Source organism: Rattus norvegicus, chromosome 14 (assembly GCF_021556685.1).
Source record: "Rattus norvegicus strain SHRSP/BbbUtx chromosome 14, alternate assembly SHRSP_T2T, whole genome shotgun sequence".
In the NCBI taxonomy this organism is placed as follows: domain Eukaryota; kingdom Metazoa; phylum Chordata; class Mammalia; order Rodentia; family Muridae; genus Rattus; species Rattus norvegicus.
The window spans coordinates 17666161-17692418 of NC_141547.1; the positions used below are offsets into that span (position 1 = coordinate 17666161).

Genomic DNA, 26258 nt, shown 5'->3' on the forward strand with positions numbered 1-26258 from the left:
CAGCAGGCAAATAAAAATCTTTTTTTTTCCACAAAAAATGAACATAGAGCGTTGTCCTGTAGACACAATAAAAATGCGCGAGGACGCGCTCCGTTTAACGTAGACAGAGATTAGCTGCTGGTGTTAAGCTGTGGACACGTTAAAGTCTGTGCTGAGCTCTCACACTTTTCAGTAGAGCCACATCACACATACTTGACCCTAATCTTTGCCACAGGAAGCCGACCTGCATGGCTAGTCTCGCTGGCTGAGTCCTGTGCCCGCTACATCCTATGGGCTCTGTTCATGGACTCCTGTGCGGATGGCATTGTGTTGATGAAGTGAAGGTGTCGATGCTGCTTGCTCCTTGCCTGGTCAAGCATCTTTCTGTGGGATGTGCCAGATGTGAACCATTGAGCATGCACAAAACTACCTCGGTCTCCTGTTTTCTACTCGTTCTCCTTATTTCCTCAAGCCTGAGACTAAAACAGTTTCACCAGTACTAAGCCCCTTGGGGAAGCTGGTTTGCTGTATTTGGCAATACATTTGTGAACAATCTTTTGTGAATTATCTAGATAAACGATTCTCACCAGACCATGACTATTTGCAGTTCTGCATAAGATTTTTTTAAAGATTGATTTTATGTATATGCATACACTGTGGCTGTCTTCAGACACACCAGAAGAGGCCATCAGATCCCATCGCAGATGGTTGTGAGTCACCATGTGGTTGTTGGGAATTGAACTCGGGGCCCCTGGAAGAGCACCGACTGCTCTTCACCACTGAGCCATTTCTCTGGCCCAAGATTGTGAAAATGGATAAACATTTCATGGTTGAGATCAGGGTCCTGTATTGGTATTGCTCTTTAAACCAAAATATTAAAAAAAAAAAACACTAAGTCTGAGTTAATTAGCATAGAGGTGCTAAAAGTTTTATTGAGGGTGAGAATTTACAATTGTGGAAATTGATAGTGTAAACCTTAGCTAGAGAAACAGCCAGCAACACTTATCCATTTTATAGCAGAAAACAAGCTATTATCCAGGGAAATCACTGTTATGGGTCTCTACAATGCTGATGATGCTTAATTAATCTTGTAAATTTAAAAAACAATGATGCTGCAAGATTTTTGATCGCACCAAGATTGTGTTATTTACTGGAAAAAAAAAACTTGTTTCTAGTTGTGAGGGTAAAGTTAGTTTGTAAAAGGAAGCAGCCAAGTTTGAAAATGTCTAATTCTGTGGCAGACAAAGTGATGATTAGAGAAAGATTTGGCAAAATAGGAGATGCACAATTCTCATGCGAACAGAGAAAAGGAAAGATAGAAAGAGAGAAATAGAGGTAGAAGACAGTTTTTACTTGGCCAGTGGGACAGAGACATGTTGCAGAGAAAGAACAATCTAGACATAGATAAAAGACAGAGAGCAAGCCAGAGAATGAGAAGGGGCCGGAAGATTAGAACACATCACCAAAGTTGTTATGAGACAAGTAGAGCCATTCAGGGTGAGCTGAGAGAAGCCAGATTGAATCGGTTTGTGTGAAGAGGCATTTTCAGCTAAGTTGAACCAGCCAGCTAGAGTTCAGAAAGAACAAGAAAGGGTGAGTTTTTTCAGCAGTAAGTCTCAGAGGCTGATAACATCCTAGGCCTGGATAAGATTATACTAGAAGGTTCTAGGATTAGGCCTAGGTTAGCAAGGGAGGCAGTAAGCTTCTGAGACAACAATTACTTCTGGAGAATAAAAGCTACATTTACACAATAACTATTTAGAAATCAGATAGCACATCCTGTACCCACTCTTTAGGTAGGGATCTTCAGTTTGCACTGTGAATTCCAGCAGCACCCTTCACCTGAGGAAAATTTCTGAGCACTGCCTTCATTCATGAAGACTGGCTGTGAGAGTCTTCTAACTCCACAGAAGGTCGACTTCCTGACTGAGAAACCTCACCGGCCTGGAGCTGAACTGGGCTCATTCTAATCCCCTATTCAAACATCAGGGCTGATTTTTCCAAAGACTGAGATCAAAGCCCCAATACAATTCATCGATCGCCTGAAGAGTTGGAGCGACAGGAAGCAGAGTGCTTTAGACACCCATCCAATAAAAGAGAGATAAGATTTCCATATTAAGGAACCTACCAGTGACATAGATACACATGTGTGCACATAAATACACATGTATCAGTAACCAAAGCAACATGTCCTTGCCAATAATTAACGCTGCTGTGTGATATTTCACCAAGACAAGTATCTTAGATGATATAAGGAGTTATGACTTCAAAATTGCAATGACAAATGTAATCAAAGAACTCAGGGCATAGGAGTAAATGCCGGATGGAAGCCTGTGGAAATGCAAAATACACAGTTAAATGAAATAACGAAAACAATTCAAGACATAAAATGGAATTCAATAAGGAGAATCCCTGAAGAGAAATAAAGTAAAGCCTAAAATAAAAAAATTCAAACAGAAAATTTATACGAAAGAGTAAAACCTCACCCAAAAGTTAGATCGAGTGGAGAGAGTTTATAAGGTCTTGAAGACAATGTGGGAGAATTGGATCACTCGACATAACAAATCAAAAAAAAAAAATCTGGTAATGGAACACAGGAATTCTGGAACACTGTTTTAAAAGACCGTAACTACAAGTAGGTATAAAAGGAGGAATAGGTATAGAAGAGTCCTGGGTTGAAAGAACATTAAACACTTTCAACAAAGTAATAGGAGAAAGCTTTCCTAGTCAAAGGATGCCTGTTAAGGTACAAGAGGCATATAGAATGTAAAATACACAGAACCAGAAAAGAAACTCCCTTCAGCCTATAATAGTAAAAAAATGGATATACAAAACAAAGGATACTCAAAAGGGCAAGAGAGAAAGATCAAATTAAATTCAAAGGCAGGCTCATGACAATATAAGAGCAGGTTTTTCCATGGAGACTGAAAGCCAGAGAATGTTGGACCAAGGTTCTGTAAGCCATGATGGACCACAAAGGTCAGCCCAGACTACTATAAATATAAAAACTCTCAATTGCAATTGAAGGAGAACAAAAAAAAGTTCCACAATAAAAGCAAGTTTAAGAAATCTGTGACTACCAAACCCCTGCGGAGGATCCTGGAGGGACTTTAGACTGAAGAGAAGGTAAAAAAACGCCTTAAACAGCAAGAGGAACAAACAAATCCAGAACAGTGAATCAACGGAGAAGTAATAAAGCACCACAAAAGCAACAAAATGTCAGGAATCGATCCGATTCTTTTTTCCAGTAACAACTCCTAACATTAATGGTCTCAACTCACCAGTGAAGAGACCCAGGATGGCGGATTGGAAAATGAAATGGGATTCATTTCCTCTCTGCTTCCAAGAAACACACCTCCCCACCAACAGTAAATGACCTCACCGTAGCATAAAGCGATGGAAAGGATCATTCCGAGGAAACAGAACCAAGAAGCTATCAAGGGGTAGCCATGCCGATATTCAACAAAACAGACTTCAAATCAAAACTAACCAAAAGAGATAAAGAAGTACTCTCTAGACTCTTGAAAAGAAGCATCCAGTGATGGGATATTACAATCCTAAGTGTGCATTCATCAAACACAGAAGCACCCATCTCATAAAAGAAACACTATGGCATTTAAAACCACAGAGTAATGCCAACACAGTGACAGTGAATGATTTCAATATCTCACTTTCACATTCAATATTTAGACAAAACTGGAATATCTAGAAGATATTCCAGATATACATTTCTAGAAATAATCTACCAAAGTTAAGTCAAGATGAAATAAGTAATTTGAATAGACCCATAACATCTATTGAGATAGAAATAGTCATTTGAAATCTCCTACTGAAAAAAGGGGGACCCACGTGGACTCAGGCCAGAATTCTACCAGATCTTTCAAGAAGAACTAACACTAATACTTTCCTAATTATTCTACAAAATAGAAAAAGAAGAACTTTTCCAAATTCTTTTTATGAAGCTAGCATTATCCTAATACCAAACCAGACAACAAATGAACTAAAAAACAAAATTACATGCCAATAGATTTGATGGGCATATATACAAAATTATCAATAAAATACATCCAAATAGAATTCAAGAACATATCAAAAAGATTATTCACCATAACAACTTGTTTTTTCCCAGAGAATGAGGGATGGTTCAACATATATAGGTCAGTAAGTTGAGTCCACCAAACAATAAAGAAATTACATGATCATCTTGTTAGATGAAAAGAAGGCCTATGACAGAATCCAACATCCATTCATGAGAAAAAGTCCTAGAAAAAAATAAGGGCATGGGGAACGTGTCTCAATATAATAAAGGTAGTTTATAACAGGCCCACTGTCGATATCATTCTAAATAGTGATAAATTCAAAGCATTCACAATGAAATCAGAAACAAGACAGAGATGTCCAATATCCTCACTCCTCGTCAACATCACTTTAAGTTTTAGAGAAAGGAAGGAAAGAAGGAAGGAAGGAAGGAAGGAAGGAAGGAAGGAAGAAAGGAAGAAAGGAAGAAAGAGGAAGAAAAGAATGATCTTAAGGGCATGTAACTAGAAAAAGGAGAAGCAGAAGTATATTTATTGCAGATAATATGATTCTATATGTAAAAAAAAAAAACCTATAGTCTCCAGCAGAAAATTTCTACAGTTAATAATGCATTCGGCAGAACACCAGGGTACTAAAATAATCCATAAATATCAGTGTCCTTCTTATAAACAAATGGCAAACACATTGAAAAGGAAATAATACCATTCATAATAGCTTTGTAAAAATCATGGAATAAATGAACTAAGGAAGTTTGAAGATTTCTACAATGAAAACTTTGTGACACTGAAAAAATAACTTCCCACGTTTCAGATGGGCAGGGTTACTGTTATGAAAAGGGCCGTTCTACCAAAAGCAACCTACAGAGTCAGGGCAGTCACCATCAAAATTACAATACAGTTATTCACAAAAGCTGGAAAAAGCAAACTTAAAAAAAAAAAGAGCCAAGATAGTCAAAACAATCCCAAAATTGCTGTAAGTTTCTCCACCCAAGACAGAGCTAGAGCAATAAAAACAGCATGGTGCAGCCATGAAACAGACTCCTCACAGGAGTGTGGGTTTGTATGTGGGTTCTTAAGTCTATGCCATTGATCAATAAATCTTCTTTTGACAAAGAATCCAACATCGGAGGAAAGAGCATCGCTAGTGCTGGCTAAACTGGAAAGCTTTGTATGGAAGAATAAAACTTGATCTCTCGACCCCCACAAAACTCTACTCCAAAGAGACTGCGGACATCAGCATATGACCTGATCCCTGATTTAAGGAGTGACCAAAAATAAATTAGGAAATACACTTGGATTCGTTGGCAGAGAAAAGAAGTTTATGAACAGGATTCCAATAATGTAGGCATTGATACCAACCATTAATAAATGGGATCTCATGAAACTAACAAATTGCTATAGAAAGGATATGATCACGGGAGAAGAGGCACTGTATAGAGTGGGGAAAAACTTTGCCAATGATATGTCTGACTGAGCATTAGTATCTTGAATATATAAAGAGCTGAATATATATATTAAATATATAATGTTCTAGAATATATAATATTCTTGAATATATAATATTCTTGAATATCTTGAATATAATCTATATATGCCTATATATCTTACATATATATATGTATATACATACATACATACATACATACATACATACAGAGAGAGAGAGCATATGAAGAGCCATCAGATACCTTCTTGTGTGTATTCATTGCTGCCATATTCACAATGACTAGGAAACAGAAACAGCGTAGATGTTCATCAGCAGATAATGGATAGTAAAAATGTGGTATATTTATATAATGAAATATTATTCATTTATTAAATGAAGTGAAAATATTGTTTGTAAATAAACGGAAAGGACTGAAAACAATCATTCTGAGTAAGGTAACCAGACCCAGGGGGACAAATGTGTATTTTCTTTCACCTGTGAATGTTGGCTCTGAATCTTGTGTGTTTCATTCCAAATACTCACAAGGATTAGGAAATTACTAAGGGGACAGGGAAGAGATTTTCAAAGGAGGGGAGTTAGAATGCACTGGTATAAAAGATCGGATGGAAATAATGGAGCATGAAGGGTTAAAATGGATTGCTGGGGAGAGCAAGGTAGAGAAGGGAAGATGTGAAGGGACTGTTTTGAAAAGCCACAGGGAACCTACTAATGTAGAAGTGTGTGTGTGTGTGTGTGTGTGTGTGTGTGTGTGTTGTGTGTGTGTGTGTGTTACAACTACCCAATAGGGCAGTGATGCCCATACTAGACACTACAGACCAGCAAATAAAAAGCCAGGGGTCAGGAATGGATTATTTCTTGTAGAATCCTTGGCCAATAATGTCTGAAAATCCCCAAACATTACAGGCCATTGTCTTGCTCTTGGTTACCCTCCAGGCCTTGTTACTGACACCATACCCTTGATTCATGGAGTGTGGAGAGATCAGACTGGTACTGACCTAGAAGCTCCATCCCTACTGGCTAGCTTTCATAGTGCTACAAGGTATGGAACCCATACCTGTCACCATTAGCAGTCCGATAATCTATGGGAAGACAAGCTACAGGCCTTAGAGAAGAGCCTACTACTATTATGCAACTGAACACAGTATTTAACAAACTCCTAATGATTTACACACATCAATCCCTCGACCCCCCAGCTGACCAGTTTCTATTTGTGTAGATGGTGATTAACACAGAAATCCACAACTCTCTGTCCAAAGTACAAAGGATAAAAGAATGCAAAATTCATAATCCTAAATGGAACATATATGCCACTCTTCCTTCTCTTAAGGCTTGCTTCAGAATCACTGGAAAATAGGGAGCAAAAAAAGAGTATAAAAGCCAGACAAGATGGACCTCTACAAGCAAACGGTGTCTTCTGGATACAGCAGGGCAACTGCACATATAAACTTTCAGTGGCTACAACAGAATAAGCAAAATTCCATCCCTATTCCTAGAACTATTAGGGATTAGTAGCTGTTAGGGAAAGGAGAGACAGTTTTCTCTAAGAGTGTAGCCCCTATACGTCAACCAACCATGCTCCAATGGAAGACCACACATCCAAGAATATTTGGGCAGTACAAACTGGTCTTCATAGATTATACAACGTCCTGTAGGTAGTGTCTTAGTTAGGGTCTTATTGCTGTGAAGAGACACCATGACAAATGTAAGTTTTATAAAGGACAACATTTAATTGGGGCTGGCTTACAGGTTCGGAGGTTCAGCCCATTATCATCAAGGCAGGAACATGGCAGCATCCAGGCAGGCATGGTGCAGGAGGAGCTGAGTTCTACATCTTCATCCGAAGGAAGCCAGGAACAGACTCAGCATCCTCGGGCAGCTAAGAGGAGGGTCTCCAAGCCCACTCCACAGTGACACACTTCCTCCAACAAGGCCACACTTTCTAATAGTGCCACTCCCTGGGCCAAGCATATGCAAACCATCACAAGTAGGGAAGGGAAATTGGATCTGGAAATATTTGGAGGAGTGAGTATAATCAAAACACATTCTTGAAAAATTAATAAAAATATCAATGGATCAAATAAAGCAGATCGTTCTCCCTAATAAGAGTGAGCTTCATCCAAGAGGAAATCCCAGATAGGACTAACGACTGCCCTCTATTCTATGAGAAGGAATAACGGCTGTGACATCATTACTCAAGCTAAATGAGCAAGTCTCATATCTCGAGCTCACAGCTAGAGTGACATACTTGGTTCTCTTGAGTCTCCAGTTAACTAGCTACTGATCATGAGTCGCATCAGCCTCTATAATAACACAAACCAATTACTTATAATTAATCTCTTCTTCTTACTTATATACATTCGGATGATTCTGTTTCTCTGGGTTCCATTGACTCACACAGGCATCACCCACCATTTGGGGTGTGGCTTTGCAATGCCAAGCATGGGCTAAGGGTCTCCAATAGGCAAGCAACTCTGAAAACTCATGCTATTGCTGCCCATTAGTGGGCGAAGCAAAGCTCAGAGAAGTAGGGATCTTGCCCAAGGCCCCATGAAGGGATAAGGCATCACTGACATTTATAGGTTTTCAGTTGAATCAGGGTCATACTAGAGAATCCAAACACTGGGGAAGCACGCTTTTTTCTTTTCTTTTAAACTGGAAACTGAAGACCACCTAGCTTAGGGTAGCCCAATAGGTTTTCTTATCCATTTAAAAAGATGAGTAATTTACAAAGTCATAGTCATTTCTCTGGCAAACCCAGAGGATATTTGCAGCATTTCTGCTCAAATGTTTGTTCTTACAACCTCTCTCTCTCTCTCTCTCTTTCTCTCTCTCTCTCTCTCTTTCTCTCTCTCTCTCTCTCTCTCTCTCTCCCCTCTCTCTCTCCTCTCTCTCTCTCTCTTCTCTCTCTCTCTCTCTCTCTTCTCTCTCTCTCTCTGTGTTTTAGTCTTTTTTATTGTATATTTTATATATTTACATTTCAAATGTTATCCCCATTCCCCCTCTCCCACACCCCCTCCCCTTGCATCTATGGAGATGCTCCCGCTCCCACCTCAACACCCTGGCATTCCCCTACACTAGGGCATTGAGCCTTCACAGGACCAAGGGTTTCTCCTTCTATTGATGCCAAACAAGGCCATCCTTTGCTACATATGTGACTGGAGCCATGGGTTCCTCCATGTGTACTCTTTGGTTGGTGGTTTAGTCCCCAGGAGCTCTGGGGGGTCTGGTTATGTTTTAGTCTTAACACACACACATACGACACACACTTTATTCTTTCCACTCATAAAAACACTTTTAATTTCATGAAAGGAATTAAGTTTATTTGCCCATGTTTCTTTAATGGACTGATTGTAGATCTTGTAGATTGAATGGAACCAGACCAGGGATAAAAATATCTAAGACTGTCTTATAGTTGTGGAGTTATGTGTATTTGAAAAGTGACATGGTCTTAGACGACCTAAGGTCTGGGTGCCATGATATTTAAGATGGGGAGCCAAGTGCCTCTGGGCCAAATCTACAAGATATACACAAATACACTTGTATTTACAAGATTGGAATGTTTGCAGACTAAAATTCCTGGACCTGTATGAAAACAATAGATACCATTTGCTTGGTGCCCATAGAGGGTATTTTAATGTGATGTAATATCGAGTCTTACACATTTGCTTCTAGAAGGTGTCATCAGAAGCTTCTAGAAGGTGACATCTTATTGAGACAGAAAAAAAAAAAAAAGGACCAGGAATCATGCACAACTATAACACGCCCATCAGTACAATTACAGAGCCAAGAGAAAGGACACAATTCAGGAACTCTATGCACTTCAGGACTGAATGAAGGCTGAAAATCTGAAGACAAAGCAGGAACTTACTGGGAAGATCAAAAACACACCATTTATTCACAGAATTACCACCATACAACATTGTTTTTAGAGTAAAAGGGACTGTAAGTTACAAAGGCAAATATAAAGATGGCTAATCGTGTACAGTAAATCATAATCCAGGCACTGGTTCTTGCTAGACCTCAGGCCTGCACCACACAGCCTTCTAAGAAAGGCCAGCCATGTCTCTGTGTCTGTCTCCTGAGAGAGCCTCGGACGTGTTCATAGACTATGCCTTTGAAACTGCAAGTCCTGTTTTTAATGCTGCACCAGTCTCTAAAGTGCTCACTGGGACAAGACTGCCACCTCGTGTTGTATCTCCTGCTGTTCACAGTCCTGGCACACTTCCTCTGCTCTTGTGCTAAAAGAGAGCATTTGCTGGAAATGCTTTTCGAGCTGTAACAGAAAAGGATCCCTGGGCCGCCTGTGAATGTAGTATGAGTATCGATGCCTGGGGTTAGCAGATTGGCTGAGGTGTGCTGGAAGGTATTTGGTCTTCTGAACCCCTGCTTGGGTTATGGATAGATGATATGGATAGTTGTTATAAATAGATGGTAGATAGATAGATAGATAGATAGATAGATAGATAGATAGATAGACAGACAGACAGACAAATGACCAGTAGATAGATAGATGATAGATAGATAGATACATGATAGGTAGATAGGTAGATAGATAGATATATAGATAGATAGATAGATAGATAATAGGTAGATTGATAGATGATAGATAGATAGATAATAGGTAGATTGATAGATGATAGATAGACAGACAGATAGACAGACAGATGATCAGTAGATAGATAGATGCTAGGTAGATAGATAGATAGATAGATAGATAGATAGATAGATAGATAGATAGATAGATGCATTTATCAACTGGAATTGCAATCTAGGAGCTGATAAGGTTAAGCACAAGCCTCCCCTGTTCTTTGTTGTAGATGTCCATGTTTAATAACAAGCTCTTTAAAAGGCTCCCAGATTTTTTGAAAGTACATTCCTTGATGTCTGCAAAAGAGGCGGCAAGCCTTTGCAGGCAGACCAACTATTTAAACTATTTCTGAAGCGTGGTGAGGAAAGCAATTTCTTTAAATTCCTAGAGAGGGCTGCGCTTGGATTCTGCCTGCCTGCTGCCTCCCTGAGCCTCTGCAGGCTGGTTTTTGTTTTATTTCTGTGTTTGTTCCTTTCTACCTTCTTCTGGCTTCATTTTCCCCATCTCATATGTTATGTGGAAAACAAAACAAAACAAAAGAACGAGAAAAGGCCTCCAAAGACATGACTATTTTCATCAAAATAGAAGCCAATCCATCATAGTACACATCCAAAAGGCGCCACTGGATACTCATGATGACTTTATAATGTAAACCAACATGCCCGCTCCCCTAAAGGATAAGCTTTTTAAACAGCCAATCACAAAGACCACACGCACGATTTCATTTATAATCTTTAAGAATGGGAACATGGTGGAATGATTCAATAGCTTAGCTGCTGGGGAGAAAATAAGGAGCTAGCGGCATGGTAGCTAATAAAATGTTCCAAGATTATAATGATATGAATATATCAAAGCTCTTGAACTGGACATTTAAATGGTGACTCATGTGGTATGTAATTCTAGCTGAGTAAAACCCACATTCTGTGCCCAGACCCAAGTTGTGGCTCACAACATTAGTGACCCCCAGGCCAGGGTATCTGACAGCCACTTGTGGCTTCTATGGGCACCAAGTATAAGGTTCCTGTACATACAGACAGGTAAAAGTACTTGTACAGATAAAATAAAATAAATCTTTACAAGATATAAATGTAAAAAGTGTAAGTCTTGGGAGAGGGCCCTTTAGAAATGCACTTAAGACATTCTCACTTCAAAAGAGTCAATGTAAGAAGAAAAGTCCTGTAAAGGTTGCTTTGAAGATGTTAAAGATGCAGATTCAAGGGAAAGAGCCACTGTGGCAGACAAGAAGATGTATTGATACATGTTATCTGATATCCCTGTACCATCAATAAAGTATTGATACACTTAGACACTTTTCAGCCTTAAAATAATGATAACCAATAGACCAGAAACCACTTTAATTCTGTACAAACCCTATTCCTGAAGTAATCGCTGTAAATCAGAAATTAACAAGAAACATTGCCACTTAGGATTCATCTGTAGTATCTTAACAGTGAAAATTTGCGGGCTCCCAGATAAGAGGTCAAACGAGGGGTGGTCTCTGTGAGAGCTGACCAAGAGTCAGAGTAAGAAAAAACATAGACTTTATTCCCAAGAAAGAAACAGTAAAAGAGTTTCAGAGACCCGCAAAGGAAAAGGAAGTGAAAACACACACACACACACACACACACACACACACACACACACACACACACACACACACACACACACGAAAGCAAGCTATCGAGAGATGCAAGCCTAAGGCAGAGTCAGCTGTGCAGCTCCCTGAAGCTAAGTTACACAGCAGCAGGCAGCCCCACCCTTAGGACAAGCCATCACCCTAACACGTCTCAAATTCAGCTGCAGGTTTTGATGAGTCCTGGGAATCTTCCGGGAAACCGGTCCAAGGAGGGAATTCCAATTTGGGGCGGGGGTGGGGGGAGGGCGTACGATAGGACTAGATAACAATGCCTGGTCGCCATCCTGAAGGAGAATCTATTTGTAAAATCCAAGTACCAGTGGAGGTGGGTGAAATCAGAAAACACAGGTTGGGGAAGCACAAATGTGTTTTTCCTGTTACAGACAAGGGAGAGCCACAGAGACGCAGGTGTGGAGAAAAGACTGCTGGAGACTGATAAGCTAAAGCCACCCACCTGTCATTTATTGCTATGAGTCCGCGAATGCTCAAGTTCCAGGAGCATCCCTCCCTCCGGCAGGTTTGGAAGACTGGGAAAGCGTGAAGGCAGGCCCGGAGCATGTATTGATCTGACTGCCGAGGTTGCTTCTCACACACCAAACATGGTGGGAACCACCCTAGCCGAGAGCGTTAGCCACCCCAGGGGAAGGTTCTTGGGAAAGTGAGACTTTCCCACAGAACGCAAAGGTAGGTGTTTCCACCAAAGGCTCCCTGTTACACAGAAAACGGAAACTACTAAAGCCGGACTGTCCTGGCTCAGCGATAGCAGAGACAGAAAGACAAATGTCCACGTTCAGCTGACACCTACCCCAGGCGCAACTGATAGTCTTCCAATTTTGAGGATCCAGAAAGAAACTGTTACACTTCTTCTCCCTCCTATACTTCCTTTTGTTTTTTTCTTTTCTACAGATTTAGCAACATTTTTACTTCATTGTCATTTTATTATATTTACTGTCCTTCGCATCCTCATGATTTTTTTAATGCATTCTTTTCTAGAGCAGGAGTAGCATACGGTTGTGGTTTCAATGCAGGTGCTCTTAGCTGCTGAGCCATCTCTCCAGCCCGGCAGCTGAAGTATTTTGTTGTTGTTTTGTTTTTATACAAAGGTTAGAAGGGGGGAAAAAACCTCAATAAATCAAAAACAAAACAAACGAAAAACAGGTAACAACAACAACAACCACAACAAAACCCACACATCACACTAGGAGGAGCTCTAATACTTGACCAAGCAGAAGAAATAAAATAAAGACTCCACCAGAAAATGTAGGCCAAATAAATATTTGCATCAAAATTAAAAAAAAAAAAGAAAACATAACGGAGACTAAAAAGTAATCCGTGTAATCAATCAGAGCTAGTTTCTTGGGGAAAAAATAACCAAAATTGAAAAATTTTTAACGAAAAGAAAGAAGACTTAATTGGATGAAATTAAACTTGAGAAAAGAATGGGGTGTGTGTGTGTGTGTGTGTGTGTGTGTGTAACTTACATGTATTTATAGGTCACAAAACTAGAAAGAAGACCATGATATGAGGCAGAACTCTTCTGCAGAATGAAAAGTGGAACAACAGGATACATAACAATAGGAGAGCAGAAAGCCATATTACTGAGAACACTGAAGGAGAATCAGCTGACGGGGAGAGCAGTGGGGGAAGGGGATGAAAGAGAACAAAGCAGAATGACACATTCGTCTAAAGATACCATGAGGAGTCCCACCACTCTCTATGGTAGCCCAAAAAGTAATGAACTTTAAAAGGAATGAAAATAGTTTTGAGAAATAGTTATGTTTACTTCAAGATAGAAATTACAAAGTAATATTTTAGTGTAAATTCTACAGCTATGTTTGAGTCTCAAGGTTGCTTTATAATTCCTGTTTCTATGCTATACAGTGTCTTAGAGTTTCTATCACTGCAATGAAACATTGTGACCAAAAAGCAAGTTGGGGAGGAAAGGGTTTATCTGACTTAAACTTCTGCATCACTGTTCATCATTGAAGGAAGTCAGAATAGGAAGTTAAGACACGAGAGGAATCTGGAGGCAGGAGCTGATGCAGAGCCATGGGCAGTGCTGTTTACTGACTTGCTCCCCGTGGCTTACTCAACCTGCCTCTTTTTTTATTTTATTTTTCTTGGATATTTCATATATTTACAGTTCAAACGTTATCCCCTTTCCCCCCTTCTCCCACACGTCCTTTTCTCTCTTCCTGCTTCAATGAGGATGCTCCCACTCCTACCCACCCATTCCAACCTCAATGCCCTGACATCACCCTACATTGGGGAAATGAGCCTTTACAGGACCAAGAGCTTTTCCTCCTATTAATGCTGGACACCAGAGACTGCCCCACCTGGGGATCCATTCCATATGCAGCCATCAGACCCAGTCACTATTACTGATGCCAAGAAGTGCTTGCTGACAGGAGCCAGATATGAGTGTCTCCTGAGAGGTCCTGCCAGAGCCCTACTGATAGAGATGAGTTTGGTTGCAGCTAACCATTGGACTGAACAAGGGGACCCCAATGGAGGAGTTAGAGAAAAGACTGAAGGAGCTGAAGGGGTTCGTAACCCCATAGGAAGAACAACAATATCTACCAACCAGATCCCACCAGAACTCCCAGGGATTAAACCACCAACCAATGAGTACAAATGGAGAGACCCATGACTTCAACTTGCTTTCTTATAGGGACCCAGGATTATCAGCCCAGAGATGGTACCACCCACAATGGGCTTGGCCCTCTCCCATCAATCACTGATTAAGAAAAAGCCTTACAGGGCTGAGGATTTAGCTCAGTGGTAGAACGCTTACCTAGGAAGCGCAAGGCCCTGGGTTCGGTCCCCAGCTCCGAAAAAAAAAAAAAAAAAAAAAAAAAAAACCAAAAAAAAAAAAAAAAAAAAAAAAAGCCTTACAGCTGGATCTTATGAAGATATTTTCTAATTGAGGCTCCCTCTACAGATAACTCTGGTTGGTGTATCAAGTTAACATAAGATTAGCCAGCACATACAGACTATTCATACTTAATGTTTTATTCCAAAAAAAAAAAAAGGGTGTATTTTTTTTCTGAGATAAAGTTTCTCTTTGTAGCAAGCTGGCTTCAAACTCATTACCCTCATATACAGTTTATACTAACTTTGAATTAGAAATTATTGTTTTAAATTTTGAAATATAAATTAATATTCAAATGTTGATGATATATGTGTGTGTATATATATGTATGTGTGTATATATATACATAATAATTAGTTTTGCTAGCTTATGATACAGTAACAAATAACCTGTTTTCTCCAGTGGTAGACGGGGAGGTTATAACAGCAAACATGTTACTTTGCAGGGGATTAACTCTGTGTTCCACTCTCTCCGCTCTTAAACCAGAAAGAAACAGTATAGTATCTTCGGAGAACTCTGCCACTGTTGCAGCACAGCAAAGGTAAAGGTGCCCGCCCTTCTGTGTTTCCAATAGGAATGAGTCATCCTACTTCCGCTTACACTCCATTGTCCAAAGCAAACCACCTAGGGACACCACTGAGCCTGGAAGCACAATAGACCTGAGGAATCTCCTGAAATATGTAAACCATGATAGCCTTGGGGGAGAAGCCTGAGGCTTGACTTTCAGGGTAACTTGAAATAGACCTGGATAAATTGATTTTTTTTCCCCTCCTTTTCTTTCTGGAGCTTTCCTTCAGCTTAGTTCTGAGGATGCTGCACATCGCTGGGGAGCCTGCCCTGCCCTGCCTCTGGAATATTGTTAGGATGACATACCACCTGTATCATTAGAATAATCACATTTTCTTACTTTCCTGCCAGACTATGAGTGGACCATCTCGCTGTCCAGTCTGATACTTTCTCCCCATACGGCTACTTATTTTTTTTTCTGGCAGATTTACCTTTCATATATGTGGTAGCTTGAAAGAAAATGGCCCCCACAGGCTTATAGGGAGGCATTGTTAATCTGCTCTGAGCTCTTGGCGGGTGCGAGAGGCTCATGAAACCATAAATATGAACGAAATCCTGCCATTCCCAGTAACATGTATAGGATTTAATTTTAGATCATCATGTTAAACCAGACCCAGAGAGACAAAGGACATATACAGGCACTCACTTGATGAAACTAATATGTTAACCGTATAGAATAGGATAGGATCGTGGTCACTACAGGTTAGGAAGGAAAGCACATAGTTAAAACCAAGTGTGAGGGCTGGAGAGATGGCTCAGTGGTTAAGAGCACTGACTGCTCTTCCAGAGGTTCTGAGTTCAAATCCCAGCAACCACATGGTGGCTCACAGCCATCTGTAATGAGATCTGATGCCCTTTTCTGGTGTGTCTGAAGACAGCTACAGTGTACTTATATATAATAAATGAATAAATCTTAAAAAAAAAAAAAAAAACCAAGTGTGATAACCAAAACACAGAGGTGGCAAAATAAAATGCAGTGTATTTCAAAATGATCTCAAGGGTTGAGGATCTGGCTTATTGGATCTTGGCCTGCAACCAAGTCTGAGAACCTGAGTTAAGTCCCCAGGATCTACATGGTAGAAAGAAAGCTCTGGCTCCCACCAGTTTTTTTTTTCTGACTTCCTTGTGTTTGCATACACACACACACACACACACACACACACACACACACACACACATACACACACATACACACACACACACACACACACACACACAAAACTGTAATAAGCCATTTTTAAATTTCGTGGTAAGAAATTCTGAGTTTTCCAACATATAATGATCAGTAGTTAAAGAGCTGGATCTGGGGGTTGGGGATTTAGCTCAGTAGTAGAGCGCTTGCCTAGCAAGCACAAGGCCCTGGGTTTGGTCCCCTGACCCGGAGGAAAAAAAAAGAAAAAAAAAAAAAGAGCTGGATCTGTTTAGTGCCCTGATTTGGTTATCCACATTGCAATGGCTCAAGTTACTGTAACGAAACCATAACAATGTGCATAGACTGTTGAGATTTGCAAATGAGATTCGAACGAGCTTCGCATTAAACTTAATCAAATGGCAAATAATCGAAAAAGAATTGATTTTTCAGATTTTGCAAGATGGTCAGAAAAGGAAGCAGGAAGAAACAGAAAGAGAGAGGCCATAGAGAGAGGTCTACAGAGAAGACAAAACTCAGAACCTCTGCGTCTCTGACCTAGAAACAAAGTGCGGACTGGGCTATTTTGTAATGTAACTGCAGTGATCGCTTAGGTTTATAAAGTCTTTGCTGTTATTTTATTTTGTAGCTTTCTTTTTAATATGAGAATGTTTCCTAGAAATGCAATCATGATGCCAAAGTGAATGGATAGGTTTTAATTTGTTTGTTTCCAGATGAGAATAAGGTACCTATTACTTTCCTTCATAGTGTGGTACATGGAAATAAGACACCACAATATCTAGGGTTTATTGTCTTTAAAAAATTAACTCACAGGAATAATAGAAGTTTTAAATTTCTTCAAATGAGCAATAAAAGTGACCCTGAGAGTTTCAAAAAGAAAAAAAGCAAAGCATTGTATACTAAAGTCTGTGTATAGACTCAGAAGAAATCATCAGGGAAATTAGAAGCTCTCATTAAACTTAAGGGGAGTTTAAGGAACAAGGGAAAATGAGACATGTCAAATATACAAGTTAAAAAGAGGACAGAGAGCCCAACGAAGTTACCAGGAAAATGCATTCTGAAAAATAATGACAAGAAAATGATAGCAAATCTGTAAGCTGGTTACTAGAAAAGGTTGATAAAATAATCAAGAAGGAAAAAGAGAAAAAAAGTCATAAAAACAAGCAATATTGCTGTGGTCTCTAGCTCTAAATGTTTGTGTGTGTGTGTGTGTGTGTGTGTGTGTGTGTGTGTGTGTGCATGCATTGTATGTCTGTGTGCATTGTGTGTATGAATGTATATGTGTGTATGTTTGTATTTGTATATGTGTGTGTATATATATGTGTATATATGTGTGTATACACACACACACACACACACACACACACACACACACACACACAGCTGTAGGACATGGACAAAGCAAGACAATCTTAGGAGGAAAAACCAGAAGGAGTAATAAAGGGAACACATCGCAAAAGGAGGCAGAAGGGGTAAGGATGGGGTGACCGAAAAGAGAGCAAGAGAGGAATGAAGAAGGACAGTGTAGTGAATAATATCAAAATATAACGATGTATCTTCAAAGTGTTACAATGAAACCAATTTCTTTATTTGCTAACCAAAATTTAATTAAAAGAAAATAGTAATGCCAAGCATAGGGACACATGCCTTTAATCCCATCTGGGTAGCAGATACAGGCAGATCTCTGTAAGTCCCAGGCCAGCCAAGGCTACCTGGTGAGACACTGTCTCAAAACAACAACAAAAGCAACAGAAACAATAAATATGTATATTAAACATACTAGCAGTACTGAAAACAAAAGGGCGGGACCCAGATATGAATAAAGCGAAAATTCTTTTTTGTTGTTGTTAAGCTTTTGGTTTTGGTTTTGGTTTTAGTTTAAGATGAAGTTTCTCTGTGTTGCCCTGGCTATCCTGGAACTTGCTCTGTAGACCAGGCTGGCCCTAAAATCAGGGATCTGCCTTCCTCTGCCTCCCAAGTGATGGGATTACCACTGCATCTAGCAGAAAACTATTAAAAAAAAATAATTGTTTAAGTTTTGACCATACTCATGATTTTACATATTATAATTCAATTTTTAATATATAGTATATATTTGTGGTTCTAAACTCAAACGCTTCAAATATATACTGAAAAATGTCTCCATCCAGCCAAGTCCTATAACTACCCAACCTCTCTCTAGCCATGTCACTAACCTGTGACTATTTCTACAAACATATATTTTTCAAGCTAATACAAACAGGACTTATCTTACAGCTTTTCTCACACATGGGGGAAATTAACTGATACATTTAAAGAAATTTCCCAGAAAAAAATTTGCAGGCATGCTGCATAAAACCTCTGAGAAGCGTAATCCTCTTTTACACATGCTTTGGTTATAAAAACGAGGAAGGATTGTCTACAGCTCCCAAAGTAGACTGGCTCGTTCAGCACTTGTCCTGGGCTGCATAGTGAATGCTCATTTAAAACATTGTATTTCCTAAAAAAAAAAAAACTGTATTTCCCAGAATTCTCCAGCTGTCGCTTGGGCTCTACTATCACTCCTGAAACTTTGATTTGGAAGCAAGTCACAGGAGAGAGGACAAAAGGATGAGCAGCCACCCTGCTGCAGTTAAGTGTGACAAACTCCTTTACCTCCTGAGCCGGCGACTGAGGAAAAGTGAGGTGGCGGTGGGTGGGCAGCTTCCCTCCTGGTGAGCAGAAGGTATAGGTCCCTAACCTGTCCATCAATGAAGCCTCTATATCTGATTGGCTGAGATCCTGTGCTGATATGGCAGCTTCCTGCTCACAACGGAAGCACAAGTGCCATAATTTTCAAATGTTTCTTTGTAGCACCCACTGCCACATCTTTGATGACCCAGTTCTACAATAAGTATTTGGTCATAGTTCCTGCAAACTTAAGGGGAAAAAAAATGTCCTTTTTCAGCCCTTAGAGTTCTAAGCCATTTGCCATCTGTTGAGAGGAGTTTAGAATGTAACTTCTTCCGAGCCTAAATGCTTAGCATGGGTGAGCATGGGTTCTATCCCCAACACCATGTGCACATAAAAATAACCCTACAGGATTAGGGCATAATAAAGTATGCTGTAATCTCAGAACTTGGGATATGGAGGCAGAGAAGCAGGAAATCGGGATTATCCGTGCTACAGAGCATGTTCATGACCAGCCTGGGCTATATACACTGTCTTAGGGTTCCCAATGCTCTGAAGAGACACGATGACCAAGGTAACTCTTATAAAGGAAACCAGTTAACTAGGGCTAGCTTACGGTTTTAGGCGTTTAGTCCATTATCATCGTGGTGGGAGCACGAAAGCATCCAGGCAGACATGACTCGGGAGAAGGAGGCTGAGAGCTCTCCATCTTGATCTGCAGACAGCAACAGAAGACCGTGAATCACACTAAGTGCCATTTGAGCAGAGGAGATCTCAAAGCCTGCCACCACAGAGACATACTTTCTCCAACTACCTCCTAATAATGTCACTCCCTATGGCCAAGCATTCAAACACATGAGTCTACGGAGGCCAAACCTATTCAAACCATCATACAGTGGGTCCGTTAAAAAAAAAAAAATGGCCAGAATGCTCAGTGGGTAAAGGACACTTGCTATGCTAAGCTAATCCATAGAAATCACATAAAGGTAAAAGGAGAGAATCAACTCCACAGAGCTGTTCTATGACTTCCTCATGTGAGCCGTGGCAAAAACTTACAGAGACACAAAATATTTTTTTTAAATATGGCCGGCGAGATAGCTCAGAGGTAAATGCACTTGCTGCCAAGCCTGAGAACCTGAGTTCAAGTCTCAGAACACTTGAAAACCGATTCCCACAAGTTGTCCTCCAACCTCTATAAGTACCATACAGGCGCTGTGGCAGTGAGCCCCCACCCTACTTTAAATGGAATTAAAAATAGAGACAAGGGGCTGGGGATTTAGCTCAGTGGTAGAGCACTTACCTAGGAAGCGCAAGGCCCTGGGTTCGGTCCCCAGCTCCGAAAAAAAGAACCAAAAAAAAAAAAAAAAAAAAAAAAAAAAAAAAAAAAATAGAGACAAAGCCGGGAGATGACCCAGGCAGTAAGAGCGCCTCCTTCTGGAGGATCTGGGTTGTACTCCCAGCCCCTTTTCAACTGTGCGTAACTCCAGTTCCAGGCAATCTAATGCACCCTTCTGGCCTTCTAGGGCACTCCACATGTGGTACACTTATAAACATCCATTCATATCGAATTATAAAATGTAATGAAGATGATAATAAAGGAAAGGGTTGGACGGTGACTCACTGGGTAAGAACTCCTACCACACGGTCCTGCCAGGGTTCGGATCCCAGCAGGGAAATGGAGACCAGGGGTTGACGTCAGGTACCTTCCTTGGTTGCTATCCACCTTATCTTTTGAGAAACAGTCACGGTCTAAGCCTGCACTCAGTGATTGGCTAGGCTAGCTGGCCAGCAAACTCTCGGGATCTATTTGTCCCAGCCCTGCCTCCCATGCTGGGGTTACATACAGACTCAGGTCCTCATGCTTGCACAGCAGGCAATTTATAGACTGAGCCATCGCCCTAGCCCTGGCAATAGCTATTTTCATACAATTGGACACTGTGTCTCCCAATGCAAACAGGTATCTTTCAGATATTTATCTCTAAAAGATAAGCGATAGATAGATAGATAGATAGATAGATACATAGATAGGCAGAATCTTTGTTGTGATTTTGTGAACTAAAAGAGGTTTACTTGCCTTCTAAACTACATATTCTGATAATCAATAAAAACCTCATAGCCCACGTGATGGCTATCCCTCTTGTGACCACAGTACATGAGGATGGTGAGGGATATTCCTTTTGTAATTCACAACTATGACCTTTAAATTTTCTAAAGAAGTAAGATCACCAGTGGAAGGGGAAGCCCTTGGTCCTGCCAAGACTGAACCCCCAGTGAACATGATTGTTGGGGGGGAGGGTGGTAATGGGGGGAGGATGGGGAGGGGAACACCCATACAGAGGGGGAGGGGGAAGGGCTAGGGGGATGTTGGCCATGAAACCGGGAAGGGGAATAACAATCGAAATGTAAATAAGAAATACTCAAGTTAATAAAGATGGGAAAAAAAATTTTCTAAAGAAATCCTCACGCTGGCCCGAGACAGAAACAAGGACCTTTTAAAGCACTGAATGTGAAAGCAGGTTCATGAAAGGGTATCAGACACCTTTGGTAAAGGGTCAGCTAAACAGATAGATACTGTAGTTCTCTACACCCCTACACTGAGAACTCATAACATGAGTCACAATAGAGAACTGTGACTAGAGAGGGTTATATATGTTATGTCTTAAAAGACTGTTTTTGATGGGCTCCCCCAAAGAGCAAACTCATATAGACACTTACGTCACTAGGCACGTCATATAGCAAAGGTTCAACGGGACTGTGTGTGTATTGTTAAGACGGGGCAGTTCAGATTCTAACTGTCTACACTAACTGGAGAAGCTGGGGCTCACAGTCCGCACTGGAGCACACACTGGAAAGGAGTGGGGCATTCCAGGCAGTATGGCGTTTATTTGTGATTCCTAAAGCTTGTCGTGACACCACATACTTCTGAAAAGAGCTGTTAAAGTGTTTGGCGGGCTCGATATCAACAAACAAGAAGCACTTTGTAGCAGAACGATGGCATGTGGGAAAAATCTCCAGGAAGAAACGGCAAGTTTCATAGAAACTCGTCTTCAACCTCAATCCAAAGTCAGACAGAGAAGTCCAAGCCAGCACCTGCCACTCCAGGCGTGGTCCCACCTAAAAAAAAATCTCAACAATGCCAAAAATTTTCCTACAGATAACGCAATGTTAATTTAGCCAATGTAAAAAAAAAATAAATAAAGGAATAAAGGAATCATAGACAACCAATAGGAAATTTTGTACCTTAATTTTAAAAAATGTTGCCATCTAGTGGCTTCTCATGAAAAAAAAACTAATTAGTGACTTATTCAAACATGGCCTTAGAAGATGTTCCCTTGACAGTTACACAAATCTTATACATGCATCTGTTTGAGAGAAAGCAACTGGATTTGGGCTACGGGGTTTTTGAAGTTTTGCTTCATCCTGAATTGGTTGATCGGCCAGCAGAGCTGGCTTTGGTTCACATGATAATCATTCTTACTTCCCAAAGTCAATAATCCGGATGAGGTTGCTTAGAAGAGCCTAGCATCTATAGTCTATACCTAAAGGTGACACGAATTGTATTAAAAAGTAAGAGGGAGTTGGAAAATAACTCCGGTCCTCAGTGGCACTGCAGTCTGAGCGCAACATCTTTTGACATGATGGCAAATATATCGGCAGTTCTAGTTTGAACCCTGTGTCTTTCAGGATTCGTAGCCAAATCATAGAGGCTCATGGGCACTATTTGGATGACGGTTGGTAGTGACGTTCATTCTCTCACATTGAAAAGATCCTTGATTCAAACTGATTGTGATGTATCATAATGATGTGTTTAAAAGTCCAGTTCATACCTGATTTTGTCTCCTATTTACTTTCTACAAGAAAATAGAAGACATTCTACGAGAACATAAATGAAATAGCAGGGGATGGTGGGAAAGACCCCGATGCAATGCAATGAAACCATCTGTCATGAAGACATGGTTCTCTCTCTCTCTCTCTCTCTCTCTCTCTCTTTCTCTCTCTCCCTCTCCCTCTCTCTCTCTCTCTCTCTCTCTCTCTCTCTCTCTCTCTCTCTCTCCATTAGCATCATCGTTTAAGAGGTTGGCCTTGGGGCTTAGTTTAAATTGATTCCACCCACTGAATACAGCAGAATGAGATGGTTTTTAAAATCTGTTTGACAAGGGTCTCCTGAGATCTGTGAGGATGTGATGATGCTCTATGGTGCTATGATGGGGAGTTTACAGCAAGGCAAGGAGCTATGTTCTTAGGATTGGTCAGTAGAACTAGAGTCATTTGGGGAAACAAGGAGCACGGTGGGCATAAACAGCTTTCTTCATGAAATTTCTGGATGGACCAACGTTGTAGGCATCAGTTAAGACGGTCCCAATAACTCCTGGAGTTATTGACTGAGTCCTGACATTCTTACCTTTATAAGTCTCCTCCCTTTGGTTGTAAACTGGACCTAGGAACTCAATGAATGCCGCAAAAGTGAAGAATCACTTGTGAAACTGGGTTACAAAACAAAAAAAAAAAAAAAAAAGAAAGAAAGAAAAAAAAAAAAAACCCTGCTGGCTTCCATCCTACGCATTCACTCCTGCTGAATTGCTATGAGGGAATGCAATGGGTCAGGCTGAGGGCAAGCCCTAAGCAACAGCCAGTGAGAAGCCAATGCCAGCACACAACAGCCCAAAAGGAATCAAATCCTGCAATCCTATCTGAGAATCGCATCTCCACCAAGCAGACCCTCTTTCCACAGAGGCTTCAGGTAAGGCCCAGCTCCAGAGAGCTCCTTCACTGCGGGTCTCAAGATGATGACCCAAGGAAAGCCGACCCTGGATTCTTGACTTACAGTGCCACTGAGATGGCACCTTCCCTGTTTTAAGATACCGAGGAGCGGAATAGTTTATTACACAGCCTCAGGCTGTGGGCTACACCTGGTATGCGGAGATAAGAATTGCTTTTCTGACTCACAAGAGTTTCTGTTCTCTTCTCGTGGGTGGATGGATGGGTGGGAGGTAGGGTTGAGAGAGGGTTTATCTGTGTCTCCTGACTGTCCTGGAACTTGCTCCATAAACCAGGTTGACTTTGAACTCAGAGATCTGTCTGCCTCTGCCTCCTGGGTGCTGGGATAAAAGTGTGTACATCCACGGCCCATCTAAGAGTTTCTTTTTAAAACACACTCTTACTATTGATTCTTTGAGAATTACATACGTGTATTATGTATTTTAATCATGTCAACTTCCTATCTCCCTTCAACTTCTCCCAAGAATCCTTCTTGTCATCTCCCCTGTCAACTTCATGTACAAGAGTGTCTTTTTTTTTTTAAGCCAAAGGACATACTTTATTAGCTCCTGAACTCTAGTTCTCCTTCTCCTGTACAGTTTTGGTTCCACGTAGCCATCCAGTCTGGAGGACAGCAATGGCGCCCAGCAGGGGCATCTCTTTGGATAATGGAGGGTTTGCTAATGTGCTGGTGGTTGCCACCTCCAAAGGGATGCTCCACAGATTCACTGCCACATCCCGCACACATGCCCAGCAGTTCCTCTCTGCCTTGTACTTGAGGTAGGCACGGCCAGCCTTTAAGATAAGCTTGTCAATGCTGCGCCCACCGGCCACGACACCAGCAACACCTTTGTTGGCAGAAGAAATGACCTTCTTGGACCTGAAGGCAGCTTCATTCGGGTCTTCTTGGTCTCTGGATTGTGGGAGATGACTGTGGTGTAGTTCTGGGAGGATCATGACAGCTTGCCACTGTCCCCAGGCTCTTCCTCCAGACAACACTGGTTAGTACCCTCAGGCATGGTGCGCACAGGTAAAACATTGCCAATATTCAGCTGGACACAAACTGTCCAGCATAGATTCCCTCTGCTGCGATGAACAGCTCCGTCCATCCACTTCTTGAATCGGTAGGGATCACGAAGACCACTTTTACGAGGGGGAACATCATGGCCAGGGTCATGAATGATGCCTTTTACGATGCCTTTAATGTAGCCGTGTTGCCTTTACCGTGTTTCACGTGCGCTCAAAACACAGAACCAGCGCCTTTCCTGTGCCCTCAGATCACACGGCCCATGGTGGCGAGTCTGCTGGCAAGTAAGGCTGGAAGACACAAGAGTGTCTTTTAATGAAAGAAACAACAGAAGTATATTTCCATTCCTTTCTATTCACTTTGCATGTATTCCCAAATGGGTGTGGAGAAAAGACAGGCAACTAGGAATGTGTGAATGTTTGAGTATGGAGGTACGACATAGTGTGTTTAAATACTGTGTCCCATGATGCATCTTTAATCTCCTGAAAGTAGGTTGGTCTACCTATGCACATGCTAAGCACATTTGCATATATGTGATCTATGCCTGTCAGTGGGTTCTGGATCTTTGGGGTAAGGGTCACTGCAAAACAAAAATGCAATGAAAAATAAATGTAGTAGCTGAAGTGATGCCTCCATCGGTTAAGCGCTTGACACACAAGCACAAGGACCTGAGTCCTAAGTGATGGACTGATCACCTATGTGATCCAGGCCTGCCGTCCCGGTGCTAAGAAGGCAGAGACAGGAGGGTATCTGGGGCTTGCTGACCAGCTACTCTGGCCTGACCATTGAGCTCTGGGTTAATTAAGACCCTGTATCGGGGTTGGGGATTTAGCTCAGTGGTAGAGCGCTTGCCTAGCAAGTGCAAGGCCCTGGGTTCGGTCCCCAGCTCCGAAAAAAAGAAAAAAGAAAAAAGAAAGACCCTGTATCAAAAAGTAAGGTCCCGGGGAGTGACTGAGGGATATGGATCTGACGTTGATTTTTGGCCTCCATGTACATGCACATACACAATCACGCATGCACACATGTAGCACACAAACACAGCAGATACTTTTGACCTGCTCTAAGTTTGCCTTTTGCATGCTATGAATGAAGCTCATAGAGACGACTCAACTACAGCACAATGTATTTGGACTTAAGGTGTTTCGAAGACAGACGTCAAGCAATCGCGTACCAGCAGACCAAGTGAACTCTGTCCATTCTATGTGGTCTCATCCATTCTCCCCTCAACTTCCCCAGAGAGACTTCAGCTCGTTAGACTTTCATGGACCATGGCTCATTATTTTTGTTTCCGTCTCTGGAAAATTGTTGTAAACACGGCGACCAGTGACTGATTAAACACACACCAGCCAGGAGGAAAACAAGCAAGGAGGTTCAGCAATAAAAATGGAGTCTGGTGACAAACTTGAAATGTACAGTCGTGGGGACACAGACACGATTCCCGTGGGAAGAGTATTTCTGCTGCAAAGGAGTGGAGAGTGGCAAGGTGCACACTCTAGGGGGAGAAGTAGGCTCTTGCTGAGCTGATTGGGTATGGGGAAATGTTGGAGA

At 41.2% G+C, this 26258-nt stretch overlaps 1 pseudogene; it reads right to left on the reverse strand.

Moving 5' to 3' along the window:
- Positions 1 to 24243: 24243 nt before the first annotated feature.
- On the reverse strand, positions 24244 to 24974 carry Rpl8-ps4 (ribosomal protein L8, pseudogene 4; annotated as a pseudogene).
- Between the last annotated feature and the right edge of the window lie 1284 nt (positions 24975 to 26258).